Source organism: Eretmochelys imbricata, chromosome 1, assembly GCF_965152235.1.
Source record: "Eretmochelys imbricata isolate rEreImb1 chromosome 1, rEreImb1.hap1, whole genome shotgun sequence".
Taxonomy (NCBI): Eukaryota; Metazoa; Chordata; order Testudines; family Cheloniidae; genus Eretmochelys; species Eretmochelys imbricata.
The window spans coordinates 213157372-213169673 of NC_135572.1; positions in this window are offsets into that span (position 1 = coordinate 213157372).

The following is a 12302-nucleotide window of genomic DNA, read 5'->3' on the forward strand; positions in this document are numbered from 1 at the left end:
AGAAAGCCTCATCTACCTCATCCCCCTGGTCCGGTGGTCTATAGCAGACTCCCACCACGACATCACTCTTGTTGCTCACACTTCTAAACTTAATCCAGAGACACTCAGGTTTTTCTACAGTTTCGTACCGGAGCTCTGAGCAGTCATACTGCTCCCTTACATACAGTGCTACTCCCCCACCTTTTCTGCCCTGCCTGTCCTTCCTGAACAGTTTATAACCATCCATGACAGTACTCCAGTCATGTGAGTTATCCCACCAAGTCTCTGTGATTCCAGTCACATCATAGTTCCTTTGTCCTCTTTGTATTCTTGCTCTTTTCTAAGGGTAAAGGCTCTTCATTAAGTGGGGGACAGTAGTGCTCTTCTATGTCCACACTAGTTTACCTGTACTGGCAAAATGCTCCCAATATAGACGTGGCCTCAGCTGGAACATTGAGTAACTTCCCTCCTGTTTCAGAAGGGTTAAATTAACTGCAAAGACTTAAGCTCTAGCACAGGCAGAGACTTATCATAGAATATTGGGGTTGGAAGGAACCTCGGGAGGTCATTTAGTCCAACCCCCTGCTCAAAGCAGGACCAATCCCCAACTAAATCATCCCAGCCAGGGCTTTGTCAAGCCTGACCTTAAAAACTTCTAAGGAAGGAGATTCCACCACCTCCCTAGGTAACCCATTCCAGTGCTTCACCACCCTCCTAGTGAAAAAGTTTTTCTTAATATCCAACCTAAACCTCCCCCACTGCAACTGGAGACCATTACTCCTTGTTCTGTCATCAGCTACCACTGAGAACAGTCTAGAGCCATCCTCTTTGGAACCCCCTTTCAGGTAGTTGAAAGCAGCTATCAAATCCCCCCCTCCTTCTTCTCTTCCGCAGACTAAACAATCCTAGTTCCCTTAGCCTCTCCTCATAAGTCACATGTTCCAGTCCCCTAATCATTCTTGTTGCCCTCCGCTGGACATTTTCCAATTTTTTCACATCCTTCTTGTAGTGTGGGGCCCAAAACTGGACACAGTACTCCAGATGAGGCCTCACCAATGTCGAGTAGAGGGGAACGATCACGTCCCTCGATCTGCTGGCAATGCCCCTACTTATACAGCCCAAAATGCCATTGGCCTTCTTGGCAACAAGGGCACACTGCTGACTCATATCCAGCTTCTCATCCACTGTAACCCATAGGTCCTTTTCTGCAGAACTGCTGCCGAGCCTTTCTGTCCCTAGTCTGCAACGGTGCATGGGATTCTTCCCTCCGAAGTGCAGGACTCTGCACTTGTCCTTGTTGAACCTCGTCAGATTTCTTTTGGCACAATCCTCCAACTTGTCTAGGTCCCTCTGTATCCTATCCCTACCCTCCAGCCTATCTACTTCTCCTCCCAGTTTAGTGTCATCTGCAAACTTGCAAACACTAATCCACGCCATCCTCCAGATCATTAATGAAGATACTGAACAAAACAGGCCCCAGGACCGACCCTTGGGGCACTCCACTTGATACTGGCTGCCAACTAGACATGGAGCCATTGATCACTACCCACTGAGCCCAACAATCTAGCCAGCTTTCTATCCACCTTAGAGTCCATTCATCCAGCCCATACTTCCTTAACTTGCTGGCAAGAATACTGTGGGACACCGTGTCAAAAGCTTTGCTAAAGTCAAGGAATAACACATCCGCTGCTTTTCCCTCATCCACAGAGCCAGTTATCTCATCATAGAAGGCAATTAGTTTAGTCAGGCATGACTTGCCCTTGGTGAATCCATGCTGACTGTTCCTGATCACTTTCCTCTTGTAAGCAGAATCGGGATGAGCTCCACCCTGACATCTGGTGGTGAGGTGTGGCAAGTTGTGGAAAAGAACTTCAGGGGCCGATCTCATTTGCATAGGCATACCCAGCCCGCCTAGAATGAGGCCATAGCTGCCCAAATGGTCACTTTGGCTGCTGTGGGATCCCCATTGTCTCTGTTATTGGGGCAGGAAGACTAAATTGTTATTACCCTGATTATGGGAATCAAGGACAATGAAACTGTACTTGGCCTTTTGTTATGATGGAGGGACTCTCCATCAACTAAGTTTCACTCGCTAGGCAAGGAACATGGGTTCCAAAACTCTGTGAAGGGAGAGAGGCTGGGGATAGGTATTAATACTTGGTGGTATGCCCCCCCCCCTTTCGTGAGGGCCTTACGTGCTGATTGCACTTCTTCCTCTTTCCACTATAATTTTGATTCCATTAGGAGTCTAGTTACAGGCTGCTGAGCTGAATTCACTTTGGGCTAATGGTGCACCCACACTGAGGCTCCCCTACTACAAGCTGAAATCATGAAAGAGCTAAACTTACTAAGAGCTGAAATCACTGAGTGTTGTGTTAAGTAGTGGGGGAGGCTGAAGATATATGGTGGAGCAGTTGCGGGATGGCGAGCGGAGCAGAGCGGCTCGGGGAGCAGAGCAGTTTGTTGGATGCCTAGAGCAACTCATGGGGTGGCTGGCAAAGCAGAGCCCCATGGAGAGGTGGGGCCATCAGCTTTGGACCATGTAAGGTGCCCCTTAATCCCAGTCTCCACCCAGGTCGGGAGGTAAAACTCTGCAGATAAACTTTTGAACTCTGGGGCTGCCCTGACCAGGGACAGAGACTTTTGGGTCGTTGGACTTTCGGGACTTTGGGTGATTTTGAGTTGCTGAACTCAAGAACCAAAGGGAAAGGACATGCCCCAATTTGCTTGGGGTGGGTTTTTTGCTCATGGGTTGTGTTATGAATCCTGTTGGTGGTGTTTCCCCAACATAATGCCACATTGTTTCTCTCTGTTATTAAAAGGCTTTTTGCTACACTCAGACTCTGTGCTTGCGAGAGGGGAAATATTGCCTCATGGAGGCGCCCAGCGGGGGTGGTATATAATGGTCCCAGGTCACTGGGTGGGGGCTCGAGCCGGTTTTCCATTGTGTTATTGGAATAGAACCCCTAGATACTGAACCCGGCCCTTGTTGCTGCCAACTCTGACAGGCAGAAAGGTTACACTTATGTTCTTAAGATACAAAGGCTGACTTTAGAGAACTGGCCTGGCGAGCAGGCCCCCGCTGCCCCAGCAGCAGAGCCCTTGCCCCACCCGCAGAGTTCATTCTCCACATCACAGCGTAGAGACCCACCTTGTGGGACTCAAACAGCTGCACCGATTTGGCTCAGACATTAGAAGAAAACCACTCGCCACCTTCAGGCGAACGCCAGGTGGCGAAGCTCCAGGCCCAAGGTGACAGCATGAAGCAGAGTTCAAATCAGAGTCCTGGTGTTACCGTAACACCGGCATGGCAGTCGGTGGCAGGTTGCCAAAGCTCAGGCTCCAGGCCCCGCCCTGCCCTCACCCTCGAGCCCCCTTATCGGCCAGGAAGAGGCCACAGAAACAAGGGTGAGGGATCAATGAACAGCAGCCGCCCTCTATCCCACACAGGCTCACAGACGAGCCCGTGATGATGTTAACAGCCACCCAAGGGACAAAGGGTGTTGGATCAATGGGACCCAGATTCGTGCCAGGGCAGCCATCTCCTCTCACCCCAGATTCCTGCCAGGGCAGCCATCTCCTCTCACCCCAAAGCTCTGGCACAGAAGGAAAGGCTGCCTGGGAGAATGCCTTGGCAGGGAGCTTTGCTAAGGACGCAAGGGTCCCTCTGCCGGCTCTCATGCAGGATGCCCACTGAGGCATGGAGCAGAAGCAGTCAGGTTAATCCAGCTCTTGATTGCCTTTGCACTGCAGCAACAGCCTCTGAAGACTGATCAGCAAGCGAGGCCACGCCCTGATAACGGGGCTGGACAGACAGATGCTGTGTGGAAAGGCCAAGCAAAGTGCCCGTGGCCTTCCCCACCCCACCAGCCCAGCCTTCCCTGCCAGGCATCTGCCCGTCCCAGCCGAGCCTTTGCGCCTCCTAGCCCACCGCCCATGCCCCCCATGTCTCAGCCCCCCAATTTTTCCCACCCAGCACCTGCTTCCCCCAACCCAGCCTCCCGCAACCAATACCCCCTCAACTTCCCACCCAGTGCCTGCCACCCTCCTTCCAGCACCTGCTGCTGCCACCGCCCCACCCCCTTCCCCACAAGCCTTCCCTGACACCCTCAACCAGCCTTCCCTCCCCCCCGCCCAGTCAGTCTTCCCCACTTGCCACCTCACTCTCTCCAGCCTGCCCTGCCCCACCCAGCATCCCACCCCACAACCCACCCTTTCCCACCCAGTGGCTCAGCTAAGCCTTGCAGCTCCCCTCATTAACACTGTCAGCTACTTCAGAGGACATCTCTGTGCTGGTTGTTGCTAGCGTACTTTGGAGCTAATAGGCACATAGAGCCCACCATCTATGCAGCGTCACCAGCTTCAGAGCTCAGAAGTGAGGCCCCCAAAATCATGGGATTACAAAACTGATCACTTTGGATTCTTTATTCATCCCTCCATGGAGCTGCTGGACTGTGCTCCCCAGCCATGAGCGCTAGACACTGACTTTATTGGCTAAGGAAAAACTGGAATTCTCACAAATTCACATGACTCCAGGAGCTGGGACTTTAAGAAAGCCACCAGTTCTCCTGAGAGTCAGTGACCTTGGCTGTGCTCAGGGGAGGCTCAGCTCTGTTCCCAGGTGCCCAGCTGTGCCCTGCTTAGGAGCACTCTGTCACAAGTGTGATATTGGGGAGAAAGGAGCACACAAGGGGCATGGCCCATGCCTGAGAGACAGTTGGACACATTTCCATGTGCAGCATCAGGTTTAAAACCTACCAGAGCATAATAAAGTGGGAATTTTCTGTAATATTTTTAATTAATTCTATGCATGCCTCAGTTTCCCTCTGCACTTCACACTGTTACCCAATGGGTCCAGAGGGTTAAAATGCCCATGGGTCAAAGCAGGAGACATGAGGTTCCTGGACTTTCAGAAAGCCTTTGACAAAGAGCCTTTGGTGGGGGTCCTAAGCAAAGTAAGCACTCACGGGATAAGAGGGAAAGTCCTCTCATGGATCAGTAACTTAAAAGACAGGAAGCAAAGGATAGGAATAAATGGTCAATATTCAGAATGGAGAGAGGTAAACAGTGGTGTCCCCCAGGGATCTGTACGGGGACTAGTGATGTTCAACATATTCATAAATGATCTAGAAAAGGGGGTAAATGGTGATGTGGCAAAAAGTGCAAATGATAGAAACTTACTCAAGACAGATAAGTCCAAAGCAGACCGTGAAGAATTACAAAGTCATCTCAGACAACTGGGTGACTGGGCAACAAAATGGCAGATGAAATTCCATGTTAGTAAGTGCAAAGTAATGCTCATTGGAAAACATAATCCCCACAATACATATAAAATGAGAGGGGTTTATCATATCAATGATGAGCTGTTACCACTCAAGAAAGATCCTGGGCTCACTGTGGATAGTTCTCTGAAAGCATCTGCTCAGTGTGCAGCAGCAGTCAAAAAAGCGAACAGAATGTTAGCAACCATTAGGAAAGGGATAGATAATGAGACAGAAGATGCCATAATGTCTCTATATAAATCCATGGTATGCCCACAAGTTGTATACTATGCACAGATGATTGACCCATCTCAAAAAAGGTATCTTAGAGTTGGAAAGGGTACCGAGAAGGGCAAGAAAAATGATGAAGGGGGTAGAACAGCTTCCCGTAGGAGGGGAAATTAAAAAGACTGGGACTTTTCACAAGCTTGGAAAAATTGACAACGACGGGAGGTCTATAAAATCATGAGTGGTGTGAAAAGAATGAAGAAGGAAATGTTCGTTCTCTCTTCACATGTCCGAAGAACCAGGGGGTCACCCAATGAAATTTATCGGCAGTGGGTTAAAACTACCATAAGGAAGTACTTCTTCACAGTGCACAGACAAGCTGTTGAACTCATTGGCAGGGGATGTTGTGAAGGCCAGAAATACAGCTGGGTTCCAAAAGAATGAGAGAAGTTCCTGGAGGACAGGTCCATCCATGACTATTAGCCAAGATGGTCAGGGATGCAACCCCGTGCTCTGGGTGTCCCTAAACCACCGAACACCAGAACCTGGGACTGGATGATGGGGACGGATCACTCGAAATTGCCTTCTTCTGGTCATTCTCTCTGAAGCGTCTGGCACTGGCCACTGCTGTAGGGGCATTGGCACCATTTTTATAGTGGAGGTGCTCAAAGCCACTGAACAAAACTAAATGCACTATATGAGGGAAACCACTTCAAGCAAGAGGGTTCTGCCACACCCCCAGCACTCCTAGTTCCAGCACCTTGGCACTGCTGGAAGACAGGACACGGGCTGGATGGACCTTTGGTCTGACCCTGTATGGCCGTTCTTAAGAGGTGTTGGGTCACGCTGTCTGAAGTTGAATGAATGGGTCATTAAGGACTGGTTGAAACTGACCCGTGTCAGTGGAGGATCTGAAAAGACAAGGGGAGGCCCAAAAGCCAGGGCAGTCACACCTAGCAACCGAGGAGGAGATTTCCCCCACCTCTCTGCAGGGAAGCAGAGCACAGGTCCCCCAGCCAGCAGTTTTATAGCCCCTCAGACCAAGTCAGCTGACCCAGGCCAGCTGTGGGGTTCACTGCAGTGTAGACATAGCCCCCCCCCCCACCTCCCACCCACCCACTCTCCCCGCCCGCTCCCAGAGCTCAGTGCAGAGTCTAACAAGTGCAGAACACCCACTCTCCTGAACCTGCTGCTGTCTAGGACCACAGGAACTGCCAGGTGGAATCAAAGCCAGGGTCCCTCTTGCCCAGCAGCTGGTGCGAGCCCCACGCTGATGGCATCTCTTCAATCGTGGCCTGGCCTGGAGCTGCAGGATCCAGGTCTTTGTTCACATTAGGGGCTGTGTCCACACTCAACACATTAGCTGAGAAGGGCAATGCGAAAAAGAGACTCCAAGTGGGGAGCAGCGACCTGTGAGGAGAACTGCTCAGGGAGTGACCTCACCCCTGCACAGGATGGCAATGCCCGGTGGGAGGCAGCGAGGTGTCAACTTGCTCCTGTGCACGAGGTTTGTGCCTTCGGCTGCAAGCTAGATGCAAAGGAGGATGCTCCAGAAGGCCAACAGACTTAGTGAGAGCTGGTGCCGGGCAAAGGAGGGAACTCAACGCCCCAATAAAGCAACCCCCACGCTGGGCAGATCAGCCACAAGACAACTGTGAGATGGACGCTGACTGCACCCCCAGAGGGGCTGACAGCATTGCATGCCGCTGTTCAGACAGAAGGGGGAGTTGGCCACAAACAGGCTTCTGAAGGCAGGAGATCTGCCACCCTCCTTAGCTGGAGTTGGGGCCCAGGCTGGCATTCCCAGAAGCACTGGTATCCGGCTTGGCATCCATTCTGCCATTTTCTCTTTTCAATTCGTTGCCAAGTACACTTTGCCCTGGTGACTGGCCCCAGCAGAACAGGCACTGCCGGATGCTCCCCATCAGGAACCAGCATCTGCCCTTCCAGCAGCAGCAGGAGCAGGCAATGCAGCTGCAGCAGGGTGTAAAGGCCGGGCTCCTGCTGAGAGCTGCGCAGGGCGTCTGGGTGGGAAGTGCCAGGCATGTCTCTTGCATAGCAAAGGAGGCAGCGTGTCCACACCAGCTGTGAGCAGCAGCCCGAATACCCAGGCTCTGCTCTCGCCTGGCCGTCAGTGCGTCCGCATTGCTGCCCATGCACTAGGACACAGGGGGCCTGGCACAGCCAAGCTGGGCTCCTCACACACAGCCGCCCCTAGGTTAGCTCCGCGGGCTGCACGAGTGCCCATTCCCGAGCACATTTCCTGGCCCTGGACCCACAGCAGAGCTCGGCAGCAGCACTGGTGTGACGCTGGCACTCAGGCAGCTCACCGGTATGGTGGGCACCTGTTATTAATACTCGGCCTTTCATCAGAGACGCCCCGGCCACCGCAAACCCGCTACTGGGTGCAGCTCTGCCAGACCTGGCCCAAAGCAACACGCTCAAGGGGGAGAGTTAGCAGTGGACACAGGGGAGCAGCCTCTCGACTCTCACCTCTCAGGCTCTGGCCTTCAATCCCCTTCTGCCCCACCATTACTCAGGGTAACAGATTCCCTCCCAGGCTCAGGGAATCCTGGCCTTTCATGCACATTGCCCCGACAAAGGCAGATGAACAGCCCGGCCTTCTCTGGAACCATGTAGGTCAAACCAGATAAGACACGGGGGGTTGTGGAGCACCATCTCCCCTGGTGGGCAGGGGACCAGGACTCCAGGTTGTCATGCTCAGCTCTGCCACCAACTCCCTCTGTGACTTTGGGAGAGTCATTTGGCCTCTCTGTGCCTCAGTTTCACAATCTACAAAACACGCCTAATACAAATCCGGGGAAGCGTGCTTTAAGGGTCAGCTCCCAGGCAGGAGAGGGGAGAGCCGCATTGAGAAGGCCAGAGGTTGTCATTCTCTGCAGCAGAATCACAGGGCACAGCAGGGGCTTAGCGCTCTCTAGGCCTACAGGACTCAGACCGGGGGTCATGCTGGCGTGTCTGAGAGCTGACGATGATCAGGAGCCACATGGCTCAGAGAAGCACAGAGATCTCATGGACCAGTTTCCAACTGGCCAGGCTGCGCCTTCACTCTCAGAGCCATGAGCCAGGCCCACTGTGTCACTAAGGCAGGGGTGGGCAAACTTTTTGGCCCGAGGGCCACAAGGGGTTGTAAAATGGTATGGAGGGCCGGGTAGGGAAGGCTGGGCCTCCCCAAATAGCATGGCCCCCACCCTTATCCACCCCCTCCCACTTCCCGCCCCCTGACTGCCCCCCTCAGAATCCCCGAACCATCCAACCCCCTGCTCCCTGTCCCCTGACCGCCCCCTCCGGAGACCCCCGCACCCTAACTGCCCCCGGGACCCCAACCCCCCCCACTCCCTGTCCCCTATCCACACCCCGGGGGATGGGAGGCAGCGGGGGAGGGGCTGGGGATTGGACAGGACGGTCCTGCGGGCCAGACATCGTTTGCCCACGTCCTGTCTGGCCGCCTGAGCTCCCGGCCAGGGAGCGAACCCCGGTCCCTCCCCCGCAGCCGCTCGCCCTCTGCCTGCTGCTCCTGCCATGGAGCGTTGCAGTGGCGGGACCGGCTCCGGCGAGCGGGGGGCGGGATTGGATGAGGGGCAGGGGTTTGCGGAGAGAGTCAGGGAGCCGGGGGCGGTGGATGGGGCAGAGATGGGGGGAGGGCGGTTGGGGGAGGGGCCGGGGCTCGCCTCCTTGGCCGGGAGCTCAGGCGGGCCGGACAGACCGGTCCCGCGGGCCCTAATTTGCGCGTGTTGGTCGCAGGCCGGGACTCAGAAGTGAGGGTTCCGGGTGCAGGGGGAATGGGACTGTGCAGGGGGTCCAGATGAAGGTGGTTGGGGGTCAGCAGGGGAGGCTGGGTGCTGAGGACTCAGCATGAGGGTCCAGGTGCTGGGGGGTTCAGTGGGATGGGGGGCTCATTTGGGATGGTCCAGGTGCAGGGGGCTAGTCAGTGCATGGGTCTGGATGCAGGGAGGGGGAGCTCAGCACAGATCCAGATGCAGGGGGGACTCTGTGGGGGTAGGTCTGGATGCAGGGGGTCTCCATCCCTGCTGAAGGCAGCAGAGAAGTGAGGGTGTCAATCCTGCAATGCCCCTAGAGCAGCCTTGCAACACTCCCCCATCCCCTTTTGGGTTGGGGCCCCCACTATTACAACAGCCTGAAATTTCAGGGGTAAACTTCCGAAAATGTGAAATTGTCTTATTTTCAAATCCTATGGCCATGAAATTGACCAGAATGGACTGTGAATTTGGTAGGGCCCTAGTAATAACAGAAAGTTTATCACTGCTGTACTCAGTCTCATAGTGTGCTCCATCGCAGACGTGACAAAACCCAATACAAGAATACACCACCAATTATGGGTTTTGCTCACAAGAGTGAAACAAGCCTAATCGAGGAAAGCATACACTCATGCCCACACAACCGTCTCAAATAGATAGATTACTCTGCGCTTCACCCCACATGTAGTGAAGGTTGCCAGACATGTTCCATCCAAGGCCTGGCTGCAATTCAGCAAAGGATAAAATAATACCATGTGTAAAGCACTGAAATCCTTCTGGATAAAAGGCACCAGATGATCATAAAGTGTTATCAAGAGTCACAACCACACATCTAAGAACCAGAGGACTAAACCTACTAACCAGAGTTTGCTTCAAATGATTCCTTTCCTACTCAGTGGAGTCCAAGGGCTGTGCTATGGTGGGAACGCCAAATCCCACCCCTTTTACTTCACTTCTGGTGGAGGAGAAGGGCTTCCTGCTCAGGTGTTGTCCCTGAATGTTATTTGAGACTCACACATTTTTCTGTTAGACTTGGCTACAAAGTGCCTCTTTAATTTGATGGTTTCCCAGTCTGCTGAGAAGAATGGAAACCGTCTTCTCTCCAAGACACAAACCCATCCCTGCTGTCTAGTTAGAGGGAACCAATACCATTCTCTCCATCCGTCCATCCCCATTCTCTCCCATCCCTATCAGCTGCTTCTTCCCTTCTCTCTGAGTTTTCTTTTTCAGGCTATAGATACATTACAGCTCAGTGCAGATGGGCAGAGTCCCTGCGTGTTTCTGGAGAGGCTCAGCCCTGGCACTGTGTCAGGGTCGGGTGCAGCCTCACCTCTGAGTCCATGTCTCAGGGGAGGCGGGGGGCTTCAGGGTGATCTCCCACCTCCATACAGCCAGTGTGCGACTCTTGCCCCTGTTGCTGCACCCGCCCTGCAAAGGTGTGGGGATGACACAAGCAGCTGTGGGGAAGCCATGGGAGCCGTGAGAGCCTTGGCCAGGACTGCCATTTAGGGAGGGTGGAGGGGCACCCCCATCTCGAGTTCCATACCAGAGGCCTGTTCGTGGCACATAGTCGGAGCTCTTACCTGCTGCGCCATGCAGGTGCCCTCCTCCAGCTCCTGCGGTCTATTTCCTCCACTGCACTAGGGTGTCTGGGGGTGGGCAAGCAAGGAAGAGGTCAGTCGAGGGGTGGGGGTGGGGAAGCACAGGGGCCCTGGGGATGGGGGAGGGAGAGAAGCAGAGAGTCCCCAGTGGTGGGACAGCTTCAGAAAAATCTAGAGAAATTCTGCTCCTAGGTTTGATATTGTTTTATCATCTATTTAGTATGAACATTTAATTGCATGGCATGGCTTGGGCTTTTTGGCAAGCAGCATATGGAATGCTTAAACCTTGATTATGTATCTTAGATTATCCTTACAATTGGATGTCTCTGAAGACCTTAGATTGAACTGCTACTGTACATAAGAGAGCCATGATAAGTGCATCTTTTGCTCCACTTTCCACATTTTAAAATGTGTCTAGATTAGGAAAAATTGTCAGGGTTAGGTAAACCTCATGTAGATGCAAGGGTGTAGTTTGTGGGGTGGGAGGGTTGACCCTCCTCCCCAAACTGCAGGGCTCGACAGTTGTGGAATTTGCGCATCCCCCTCCCCCCCATGCAGAGTCCTGTTGGCCTGACTGAAGCTGGCCCCCCAAATGTAGAAGTCAAACTATGCCTATGTGTAGACCTTTTACCTCCAGTGAGCTGGTTGCGGTTGATTGCCAGGTACTCCTAGAATTAACCCACTAAAAATTCTACCAACGTTACCAGCAAATGAAAAGGATATCATTTCAATCCCATGGTATTCTTATATTCTAGCATTGATTAAATCCTTTTGTTTCAGATCAGCCCAAATGAAATTGAAAGATCTTCAGATTTCCCATTGTCAAACAAAACACTGAAAGGTAAGTACACCAACAGTTCTTCGGAAAGTATTTGAATAAAAGACCAATTTTCATCAGTCTTCTTCATTGGCTGTTTCAGGAGGTTTTGTTTTTAAATATCAGAGTTCCAAGATAATGTTGCCACCTGCAGTATTTTTCCTTATGGGAAAATGTATCATTATCCAAGGCAAAAAGTAAGAATCTTTTTTTTTTCTCTCCCAAATACTAGGTTTGCAAGAAGCACAGTATCGCATGGTTATTGAGATGCAGAGGCAGACCATAGGCTTATCCTTGCAAGGTAAAGATGTACTTGGAGCTGCAAAGACTGGATCAGGCAAAACCTTGGCATTTATTATCCCAGCAAGTAACTGACCTTCTCATTGGAAGCTTGAGCTTACCTAAAGTGAAGGTATTGGACAGTAAACAGCATATTTTGGTTCACCTGGGCCAGGAGGAGACGTATAATTTGACTGTAATATTTGTTCACGTAAAGCTATGACAGACTGACGTACGTATTGCTGTCTGAAGTTTTGTAAGATGGCCTGGGTATATTTTTCTCTCTAGAAATGTTTTGACACTTTGATATCTTGTTCTGACATTTTTATTAAGACTGATTTTTTTTCAAAAAAGCTTT